Genomic DNA, 12,865 nt, shown 5'->3' on the forward strand with positions numbered 1-12,865 from the left:
CTGTACTTGCAAAAGCAAGCAATGGTACCGCAAAATCATACGATTTTGCCTGTACTTGTAAGTAAGGAGATCAGAAAAGAAAAAAAAAATAAACACATATACCGCAAGATCATGCGATTTACTAGCGGTACCACAAAATCGCATGATTTTGTCTAACGGCATGCCGTTATTGCTCCGCTTGCGGTTGATTCAGACCGACAGACACCCTACCCAAGGTTTGTTCGCGGCCGTTACACATGAAAAAACTTACAACAGTTTTCTTAATTGAAAAACAGATGGAATTTCAAATTTATTTACATTGCCAATCATAGCTGATTTCATTTGGTTCGCCTAAAGTTTCAATCCGAAAAATAAAGCTCTCAAAAGTGAGACTCTTGCCTGAGCCATCAAATTTCACATGTCATCGATTAAGATCGATTCTTCAAGTTCATATAAAATATAAATAAATATTTATATTGTCCTGTTATTCATCTAAAGCGTAAAGCTGTTATCTAAAAAAGGTTGTGGGCAACCTGATGGTACCAATTCAAGACGAATGGAGGCCTATGAGGTAAGTGTAGGTGCCATAGCTGAGCCAAGTAGTGTTATGTGGGAGGTGTATAATTTGCTCACGGATACTTCTAGGGGGGTTACACCAAAGAATTCACACGTGCTAGCCCCTTGCCCTAAACCAGACCCGTGAAAGTCTAACTAACCTGTCTGGGACTTGCCCCTGCTTCTATTCTTCACCCACCCTGCGCATTGGTCTGATTTCGGGCCGTAGAAAGTTCTAATGGGTACCCCGAAGTTGGGTGCGAAGATCCCTAACAGCCTACCTTCCTCCCATTTATTGAAAAAAATTCTTTTTATTTCATCTTTCTGCTTTCCCATTTCAAAGACATTTATGATAATAGTATTTTTAAGAACTACCGGAGTCGTTGTTCTGTTATTTACCATGTGCATTCCTTTTAATTTAATGCAAAAATGGCGGACACGAGAGTAATAAAAATAAATCAATTAAAAGAAAAGATTACGTATTTTATTATTATATTGCATGCTGTATATAAAAATCAACGATCTTCTAAATTATTAATTATACATAAATTTTTTATTAAAACGATGTGGCCACAACTTACATATTCATATTATACTTATTTAGATTCAACTTAAAGGAATATATTGAAAACATTTCGGGTGGAGTCACTTTTTCATTAATTTTGCATCCTTTGGGATGTTTTTAAAATCTTATTTACTGGAAATAACGACATATAATCGAAGATGGTTTATGTTTGACAAGTTGTGCTGCAAAATATATGCATATTAATTTGGATGACTGTTTTCTATTACGTGGATGATGGTTTGAGCTTATTAAGCGTAAATAAAAAGAAAATTAGGTAAAACTGATATAAATTCATATTTTCATTTCTTAAGGAAGACTTGGATTTCGAACTTGAAGCTTCAATGTATATTACTTTATTTTCATTTTATATTATATATTAATACATTAATGTATGAATTTGCCGATAATGCATGAACGTTCTAAAAAGAATTGCATATCAATCCTTGCCATGTGTTGTATAAATGGAAGCCAACTTTTGTAATTTTCACAAAACATCTTAAAGTGGATTATTCTTTATATACTTTATTTCATTATAATCCAACCTGAAAGTGCATAATATATGCCGGTTTTTATTTCCTCACTTATTCATCTCAATTGGGAGCTCTCCTGAGAAACATCTACTCCGTCGCCAAAACAAAGTGCGGAAGCTGAAGAAATTAAATCCTGAATTTCCGTATTTTTCTCTTTCTACTGCACGTAAGTGTGGTGAATGACTGCACAAACGTTTGCAAATTTCTTCCTTGTTAGTATCTGCTTTTCTCTCTTCTATTAAAAGGCGTCAACGATCTTGAGAAATATAAACGCTTAGTTTATGTTGTCGAAAAACGAATTTAATACTAACCATTATAAACAGCAATTCAACTCTCGACAATATTCTTCGCATTGCAATTCCTATAATTGTACTTCTGCTTGATTTCCAGTCCGAGGGTCTTTCAGGTAAGTTCTTTCATTGGACTGTGTCCATATGTGCGAGTGGTGGCTTGATCCAGGAAATCCAAAACTTACTGCTATAGCGTTCATATCGTGGTCGCAAATTCTTATGAACAAAATATTTATGTGTGTGCAAAAACATCTATGTAGGTAGATCAACTCATTTTTTGTGAAAAGTAAAAAAAAGTCAATTAATTTACTTACGTTTCACAAATTTAAAATTTTGATTTTCGTTCAGGTGCTTGTAAGTAAGCAATTTTATTTATAATGTTACGAAAACCCCAAATTCAGTTAATGTCAGCTAAAAAATTTTCGTAATAATAAATTCCCTAAAGAAGGAAAAACCAAATAAGCATTCGCAGGCGCCTCATGCAGCTGCAGGCCGATGAAAACGATTAGCGGAAAAGCAGGTTGGGATTAGAAATAAAACCACAAATTTAGGTATAGTAACATGCTTGTAAAAATGTACATAAATATATTAGTGAGGGTTAGTCGGGCAAGAACATTTGAGCTGAGAGTACGGCCAAAATAATTTGTAAATAATTCTACATTAAAAGAAATATAGTTGTAAATAAATACTTCTACTGTTGTGAAAGACAAAGTAGGAAAATAAAAAAACTTTGAAGTGTATTTCCCTTGAATAAAAATATCCGCGATCTAGTGATACGGACTGGATCTGGTAAAAAGCAAATTTCATAACAATAATTTGTTTTGTTTCCAATTTATAGCTGTTTTCTCTTATAAATGCAGCTCTAATCAATCAATATTAACGCAGAACAAGAGCAATTTTACTTAAGCGGGTTTTAACAATTTGAAAGAGTGTTTCTCGCACCTCTTGCATATATATCTAAAAAGGTCCAAATTCGAAAATGAAACCTAGTTGACAACATACATAATGAGTGATCTGAGTTAAGTCTAAGCAGAAGACGAAGGAGATTTTTAGGAACACATCTTTAACTAAAAATTTACAATATATTTGGAAAATTCCAAGTTTCGAACGACTTCGGTCAAAATGGCATGTCATTTGATTCGAATTATAATGGTTTTTGTGACACTGGATTTACTATATTCGAAATAAAAAAAAAATCCAAATTTCGTGTAGTAATTAAACATTGCTTTCGATGAGCAAAAATAATGATCAATCTCAGCATCGGTTTGAAAGATATTCCACTTGCTTGGAGTCGCCAAAAGGGTGGCCAAATTATACCGGCGTAGAGTAATTTCCATTTTTTGGTATCATGCAACGCCGGATGGAATTTTTGATGATCACCAGGTAATGGAAAGGGGTGGTACAGGAATCTTTGCGGAGAGTAATAAACACAAAGATTATCATAGGCTATGTTATATGAAGTTTCAACTAAATTGGAAATATCATTTTAGGAAGAAAAAATAGTAACGAATCATTATCAAACGGACAAGTGCAAAAGTTTCGTGATGGTGACGTAGGCTTTCTGTATGTGCGTATGTGCGGAACAAATGAAAATAGACATGGCAATGACTTGACCGACAAACTGAAATATAATGACTGACGGACGTAGGACAGGTGAAGGTCTGGAAAAGGACTTTACGATAAACTAACAGATAGGCAAAATACGCTTAACTCATTTATAATTAGCATTTTTTTCTTCTTGTAACATGTCACCTGGGTTTGCCAAACCAAAAAATATATAATCCGATCTCCTGCCAGACATTGCAAAGAAACGCATTGAAAACTTCAGGAAACTTTCGACTATTTATACGACTCTTGCAGAAACTATGTCGATGAATAAACTTGCATTTTACAAAAATACACTTTTTTCGTTTTCCGTAGGCCCGGGATTAGCGATCGGTTACCGTTGTTATTGCATTTTGCAATCAAATTCATCAAATTTGTTAAGTGCTTCGTTATGATCAATATAAATGAAGATACTCTGTTATATATATGAAATTTTTTCATCACATGTATACATTTTTATACTTGCTTTAGTTTAAAATCAGAATTTTAAAAAGTTAACCCCATTGCTCCTTCTGCATATGTAAATTTTCTTGTACTCTTCTCTTTTTTAATGTGTGCTTACAGTAGTAGTATGTATTGTAAACTTTTTCATATAATTCTTTATTTTCTATTTCCGTTTTCCTTTTTTGTTTCTAAGCTGTTAAGGTGATCTTTCAGAAAAGTTTCTACGCCACTATGTTTAATTCATTTAATGGTTTCGCCCGAATTATATTTCGCCTATACGCAAAATGCAAAGTGAAAGTCAGAACAAGCTACGGTGACATTCATGCTAAAAGACAAATACAAACTCTTCCAATAGTGAAAGATCTGAAACTTTTCGCTAGTCTTTTTCGATTGGGCGAAGTTTGGATTCAAATTTTTTAGGCTACAAGCTAAAGATAGTTTCAAAAATATAAATAAGAGATTTCACGACATTTTTAATTAGCTGAAACATTTGGAGTAAGAAGAAGTATACTTTCACTTTTAAGAAGTATAGGCCTAGGTTGTCCCCGAAAGGAGTGCTGTGTCAACAAATTTAAGCTTCATCGACAGTCTTGCAAAAGGGGTTAGGTTCTTTATCCGATCTGATTTTTCTATACCTTTCTTTAGCGGTCCAAATTTTTCGGTTGAAATTGTACCATTTCGTGTTCTGTCTTCAAACGGAATTACTTCGAGTATCAAGTGTGGCGAGTAGATTTAAAGTCTATCACTGCAACATATGCGGACCGAAGGAAATTCTTTCACGGTATACGCACATATGCGCAAATATTGGCACGATATACTCACTCTTTCTGAGAACCAAACGGTGACTTACGTGTATTCCATTTATTTGGATGCCAGTCATCAAAAATTTTGTATCACACAGATGTTGTGATGTTGTGCCCGTGTGGCAGCAACAATACAGCACTCAAGATCTCGAATTTACCTCGCTGTGAGTAAAATTCACAATCATGGCATAAACCCTGCATTTCGAGTTTGCGGTTATGCTCAAAAGTAGATAGGATGGTTTTCTTTTAGAGCTTTGGCACCCTACCCAATTCAATATCTTCCATTCTGCAAAATCAGCGAAATTGTGGTTGTTGACGATTTCAATATCCCCAATAAAAACTAGTCACGCCATTCGATTCATACAACCGCTGAGAAACGAAGAGATTGGAGCAGTTGAGAATTGGTTAACGCTTTAGCTTCAATGAACACACATTTCAAACGTTACGAGATTGCAACAAAATATACTAGTCCACATAAGTAAAAAGTTACGACCTTTGCACCTCTCGGTACCTCGGACTACTATACCATTTCTGCAGACTCTTCGCCACGTTTCTTCGTCAGCCCTAAAACGTGATATTCTTATATGCGATAAGGAAATTGACAGCGGTCAATTATTTTTCCCAATCCAATTTACAACATAAAAATTAGTCAATGCCACTGCTTGAAAGAGTTACGTGTTCGATGGCTGCATTCTTCTTTTTTAGGGCCGTTAAAAATGTTCTTGCCAATCTCAACACAACAAAGTTCCAGGGCCAGATGGTATTTCAGCCACAATTTTAAAAAAGTGTACTAAAACATCTGCCAGGGCATTGGGCGATCTTTTCAGCAATTGCTAGCATGCTGGCGTTATTTCAACCCAAGAAGCGACATGCAATGTCGCATTCGCAAAATGTGGTCAACTGATGACTTAACGTCCTATCTCTCAAAAAGTACAACTGAGTTTTTCGCCACTCAAGCGAAAGCAAGGTCGTTGCCTTACATATCTCCAACACATTCGACAGAGTACGGCATGATGGTCTTGACCCCAAACTGTCTGCATATATATATATCTATAAGACTTGTAATTGACGGATATTCTTCAAATGAGTTCTATTTAAACGCCGGTCTACTTTTTTCTGGTGTTCCCATGCATAACAGAGTTGTTTACATGCGACAGCACATTGTTTCCCTTTAGTAGGAGACCCTGCAGCAATGTGATACAAAACAATCGCTGCACGATGAATAGCGCGATAAGTTGGGACCTTATGAAGTATGAAACGGGTCTGATAAATTTGACAAGCTTTAATATCCTTCCAGCCTACAAAAAAATAAGTAAGAAGGAATAAAAACATATTAACTTATCTTTAGGTATGAGAAAAGAATAGAACACGGTCAATGTCTCCTCCTGTTCCTCCTTTCATTTAATATTTGAGTATATTTTAATTTTTTTCTCATTAGGGATATGTCTCATGTATTTATGTACATATATAGTTGCTGTCCTTTGTAAGGTCACATGTTTTTCTTTGGTTTTGCTGGGCTTGCTTAAAACCGTATATTTTTGATTAAGAGTAAAGTTTCTTCACTAAGTCACAATTCGCCATTTGCAGAATTTTTTCCCTTTACTTAATTCCAATATTTATCAATATTTTACTGTTTTTAATGTATTTTAATTCATCTTATTATTATTTGCTGCTTTTAATATACGTTTCTCGATTTTTAATTTTGATCACTTTTATTGGCATTGGTTTTAAATTTTGGTAAATTACATGATGTTCACTTGTCGAAGCAAAACTTTTTGGTTCCTCCTAATTGCCGGCTCTTTTGATTTGTTTCGTCCGTATTCTCTCTTGTCCCGACAATCAAAAAAATGAAAAGTGCCCTTTGCTTATGCAAAACCGATCCTTATGCTATGCAGACAGACTTTGGAGCTTGTTCTCCCTTCATAATTTTCTCTTTAAAGCACCCTACTATGTGAGTGGAAAATTATCGAAAGTAGTCTTGATTAACGGAATTCCGTTACCATACACTACGCTTTTTGTAAAGAGCAGTGAAAAAGCCGGCCGACAGAAACTTCCATATATATGCATTCTAGAACTTACGTGTCACCACTTCTGCTTTTCATTATGATGTTATCCTTTAAAACATGTAACCATCATCATTCGTAACTCCTGATGCTTCAAAATTTCTACAATTTAATATTTATTATGCCAATAATGACGTATAAATGTAATTTTGGCCCATTCAGGCTTCAATATTAATGACCTTAATAGCTATGTAGGATATTGCTACAAATGGCGTACTAGTTTGGACATTTCCCGAAAAAAAAGCAAAGATATTCTGAAAATAACGCTCTACCCGGTATATTATATTCATAAATATCTTTCATCATCAATTATTGTACTCAAGTTGAACATATTCAAACTATTGGATTCTTTGAAATTTTCTATGTAAACTGGTTCTAACAGAAAACGCTTTTGTATATTAAAAAATTGTGCAAACATATTCTATGAACCATTAACGAAAATACTCAATATTTCCAAGTTTTGTGGGAGAAAAATTTTCCTATTCTTCACTATTTAGTCGACAACGGATTGAAAACGATAGACATATTGCTAAACTCAGCGCTGCTTCTAAAGTTTTTATAAAATTAATCATAGAACAGTTAATTAAAACTGTTTCTTTGATTGTTAGACATTTGAAGATATAAATATTTAAACAGAACAAGGTTCTAAATAGTATAAACTAACGCGGGAACTAAAGGAATTTACATGTGAGTTAAAGTATGACTTTTGGTCAATAACATTTTGATTTGCTAACAATGACGCCAACTACCTTTAGAGATGCTTATAAATGTATATTATGTCGACGGATTGTTATGGCGATTGATTTGGACCAGTTCATCTCAAGATCATTTTTACATATTTAACGAAGGATATAGTCAATGGAAAAGTAGATATGACCAATGCTAACTAATACTGGTTTGAAGCCTGACGAAATTACCCAGACCACCTGTGAATAAAACCCGTGCTTCGCCGGCAAATGCAAATATCGTGCATAAAAATAAGTTAAACGTTTTGAAGAAACCACTCATATTTGAGCTGAAAAGGCATCGGAACCTCCGCTACGTACCAGCAGTAACTTAGAGTTACCATTGCCTAAAGATACAATTTTCGAGACGACTTATGAGTATTACGGCTCTATCCTTAAGGAAAAGGTTATTATAAACGGTTTATTACAATAAATTGTTTCTGATCTGCTGCTTTCGTTATTGCAAATGCTGACTTATTCCTAAGTCTTTAATCCTAAAAGTTATTAAATTCAGCTAAAACCATGTATTCTATATATATATTTGGTTTATAAATAACTTTATGGTGTATTCATTTATATGTGTACAGTACAAATTTAGGTTGGTTCTAAGTTGTTGTTCACTGGATATCCAAACGTAAAGAGATAGATATCAATAATCAGCACATTATTCGGTTTTAAGCTAAAAAAAAAAGAAACAAAATACAGCTGAAGCAACGAGAATAATTACGGCCGCTTAGGAAATGAAATAGAAAATTTTATTGGATCAGAAAGAGATAATCTACAACGAACTTCTAAAGCCTGGGGAAACCGTGGCATGCAACAAACGTAATCGGAGAACTGATCTTTAAGTCGAGCTGGGAACTGCTCCCGCTTGGGTATTATTCGCCGGATTTGGGTTCTTCTATTTACCTCGTGGTCAAATTGATACTGTCATGATTGGCATATCAACAATTCACAAAAGTTGAAGACGTGCGAAAATGGTTAGATGGATTTCGTCTCGAAGTTTCTACTGCGACGGCATTCGTAAATTACCCGATGAGAGGAAAAATATCATAGATAGTGATGGTAAATATATCGATTTTTAAACTTTGTAATAAGCATATTCTGAATAAATTTCACGTTTACCACAAAATACCGTATTTGTTTTTATAGATGAATACGTGAAATAATAATAACCATTCTGATGGTTTCCATAGCTGTCTAGCAAATTCCCTATCTTCCCTACTTCCCTAATTCCCTATATTCCCTACTTCAAGAAATCAGACAAACGTCTGACCATGATTTGAAAGTTTTTAGCAAAGTACTTTACTAGTTTCGTGCTTGGAAAAAATGAAACAAATACTCTTTCTAAAAAAAATTTTACAATTTTAGTAATTGTATTGTAAGAGTCATTAGCACCAATCTTACTAAGGTCTGTTCTTGAACTGCTTTCGTACTGATGATTTCGATACTACGAAATAAATTGCAACTTCCAGTTTTATGATAGTGATAGCATATTGTAATGGAATTATCGCTGTGTTTTTTTCGAAGAAATCGACTTCTGGAACATTTGATTTTGTTTTGTAACATCTGTTACTAATGCAACCCTTTAGCGGATTGTTAAATTCAAAAAAATTATACTTATTAAACTGATTATATAAATCAAAACTAGCAGCCACCTGTGTATACTTGGAATTAATATTTTAAGTTTTCTTTTTGTGAAATAAGAACGCTCAGAAAGGCCCCAATAATTGCAGTATATAAAATGCCTGGAAACGGTTTATAAAAGTGACGAAATAATGAAATATTTTTTTTAATAAAAACTGAAAGCAAATGAAATTTTGTGGTTACAACGAAACATTGACAAAAAAAAAAAACTTTATTTATTGTTAAAGGATTATGTTCTTTTTCATGAGCTATAATCAGTAAATTATTAGCCGTACTTACTCTGAAAAATGTGCGCCACCTCATATACATATAGATTTATATATGCATGATAACGTTTGAGCGCATTTTCCACAAATATATGACTAGAAAAGTAACACCAAATATCCAACGCCACTATTAACTGCCTTAGCAAAAAGAAAATTCGTCACAACTTGAATTTCATAAGGGTAATACCCAAAGGCGAAAATATGGAAAGGCTTCTATACCTATTAGATTTTCATTAATATCATAGTAAAATTTACGCAACCACCAAAATGGTCGATTGTTCATATCTCTTTTCATCGGGAAACTGTTATATGTTTGTCCGAACAGCGTGCATTGATTTGTAAACTAGAAGGAGAAGAGAATAAAATTGTAAACGTCAATAATACGAACCCATAAGCAAAAATAGGTACAAAGACAAATGGTGAAGTGTAAAGAGTGTAAGAGAGAATTCTAGTTGGAATTTGAAATACAATCCAGTAATACGTTAACAGTCACAAAAATAAAAAAATTTTTAAAATGACGTAAAAATATAGAAAAATTTCCACGAAAATCTCGTGAACACTTACATTTTCTTCCTAATTTATTGTTCACACACAATTTTTAAAATTTCCGCGCATATCAATAATAACCACAAAAAACGACAAAAACAATAATACCTGCAGTTAGGACAATAGGAAAATCTGTAAAGACTATGACCATTATTAACAACAACAATACCATTATTAATAACAACTGCAGTAACAAGTACAGTAGCACCATCGTCATTATCCTCGTCTTCATCATCAGCAGAAAATTTCCCGTCAGCAACATATAGGCAGCCTTACGGTGCCACATTCACTCCAGATAGTGCCCGGACTCTTTTCAAGTTTAGGTTAACTATATCGAATAAACTCAAGTCCAATTTAAACTATAGTACTTCGAAGTACAATCTAAATCAAATAAGTACAAGACAAATATGTACATACTAAATAAATGAGCCTAATCAAATTGAAAATTTCTAATACTTGCTTGTAAATGATTTCCAGTCCTTTAATCACTCTCTTGGCCTCTCGCACACTCACTTCTCTCTCCTTTGTATCAACTTATCTCCTCTTTGTTTCTTTCGACAATAAATACACTCACCCACATAAATATTTATAAATATAGGTATATATTTCATATATGAATATGAATAAAAACTTATATTTTTATATGTAAACTAACCCCTAAAAATTGAAACCTTTCCGCCGCGTCCTTCCCCCTTCTAACTACCATGCTAACTAGCTTATCAATAACATATGCGTCCATCCGCTTAAAGCCTTCGACCTTTTTGACCTCTTTAGGATATAGAACTTTGTTATTACACAAAAGGTACGATGTCAAATGGCAGTCGTCGTACGTTACACTTTATTCAAAGTTAGCTGAACTCATGAATGTGAAAAAACTATTTCTTTCATGTGCGTTGATTTACAATTTTATAAAATATTTTTATATTTTTAATCACATCTGACTTCCTGATAAAAAACTAGATTGAAATTTGGCCGCTTGCAACTATATCATTTCGAGAAACATATAGCAAACCGCAATATTTCAATAAAGTTTTGATGAAGCATTGGTAGTAAAATTCATGTGAAATCGAAAACGATATAGAAGCATTTGAAAAGAGAGCACATTTAGATCAAGATGTAAAATTCAAAAAGTTATTTTTTATCCTAATTTCCATAGATATTATGAGGGTATATTAATGAGTCTATAATGTCAATTATATATTTCCGCGTAGCAAGCATTAAGAAGCAAAAATCTTAGTATTTTGAAATGATTAACATCACACATAGAAATATAGAAATACAATAGAATACAGAAAAATTCACAAAGCATGACATGAACGTAAAAAAAATTGTTTTAACATTTTTTGTATTTTATATATTCTATTTTATATGCTTAACAATAAGTTTATTTACAGTTTGTGTCATTTCGTTAATTCGTATAAATTTTCTTGGTTTAATAAAAAAGGAAAACTTTTTTCCATTGGAATCGAACGGAATCTAATCTAACATATGAAAAAAAAGTAACTGTAGACCTCTGTAAAACCGACCTTAAGATATATAGCAAAATAGTCAGAAATTTCAAATTTGACTACCACTGTAGAAGTGTATTAACACAGCTAAGCGAGATACTACACTCACACTTCGTTACAAGCACACTTGCAAGCGCATATATAAGAAAAAGGAAAAACAATCAATATGCCTAAAATGGTTAGTTTTTATAAGCGTTCGACATTTACGAACTAACCGCACACGACGATGTATCTTTTTGAGAAGTAGGTGCTAATGTGTATTTTGGTAGTTGAATGTCAATAAAATTAAATGCATTAATTGCAGGAACGTGGCGCTTATGGCCAAATAGAAATTGCTTTCAAGATTGCTGCCACTCAATTTCTCGACTGGTAACTCCGTTAAACCAAGCTCCACGCCTTAGGTATTATAATATGGCGAAACGAAAAAGTAGTCAAGATTTTAATAGATATAACATATTTATATAGCACAGAGTAAACGGTAAAGGCGATGAAAACCCCCAACACGGCAAATAGAACTTCAAAGACAGCCTTGAACTTTTCCCGCTCGTCCGTCACCTTTCTGTACAAGACTTTGAAGCCGCGAACGACATGATTGATTCCTCAAATTTAATATGACCAACACCATCTGAGAGCTGTAGTAGGGGTTGTCTCTCTACATTGTCTGCTGATATTATTATTTATATAAGAGTGAAAAAAATATAGCTGAATTGAATTGAATACAGATTAATCGCACATAGTACCCATTAAAAACACTTTCCATAAATATTGAACAATTAGCAAAGATGCCGTGGGCACAATTGCTCATAACAGTCGGTAATGAAATAATTTGGAAACTGTTCTAATTAACGCATTTAGGATAAACCCCAGCAATACACTAGACTTTTTAATTATGGATAATCATTCATTTATTCATTCGTGACCAGCCAAACGATGATTATTGTGGTTTCAGACCAACAATGACAGCTAATCTTTCAAAATCAAGATTGTTGTTGTTATTATTTTGCTCTTGCGCTTTAAGCTTGGTATGTAAATAATCAAAATTTTACATAACCATAACAAATATCTGAAAGAAAGTCATAAAACGAACACATGCAGAAAAACAACTGCTTATAATGAATTAGGATTTTGACGGTCTGCAGCAATACTTTATATATCCTCTTTATTCTTGAGCAACAAAACCGCATTGACTCATGGATACACTTACATATAAACCCAAGTAGCTGCATTGCATAACAATGTGTACGTATTCAGAAAAGTTTTTTTTTATATCCTGCTCCTATTCTCCATTATGCTATTTCTCTTATTCGCACTCCCTGTTCTAAACCACAGGTTTGCTAAG

General features: G+C 33.5%; 1 long non-coding RNA gene across 1 annotated transcript; it reads left to right on the top strand.

The window, feature by feature from the left end:
- The first annotated feature begins 11,688 nt into the window (after window positions 1-11,688).
- On the top strand, window positions 11,689-12,205 carry LOC119642939. The gene is made up of 3 exons (XR_005248171.1): window positions 11,689-11,769; window positions 11,831-11,927; window positions 11,992-12,205. It is a non-coding gene; the product is annotated as an uncharacterized LOC119642939 (long non-coding RNA).
- The last annotated feature ends 660 nt before the right edge of the window (window positions 12,206-12,865 follow it).

Source organism: Glossina fuscipes, unplaced genomic scaffold (genome assembly GCF_014805625.2).
Source record: "Glossina fuscipes isolate IAEA_lab_2018 unplaced genomic scaffold, Yale_Gfus_2 296, whole genome shotgun sequence".
Classification (NCBI taxonomy): Eukaryota; Metazoa; Arthropoda; class Insecta; order Diptera; family Glossinidae; genus Glossina; species Glossina fuscipes.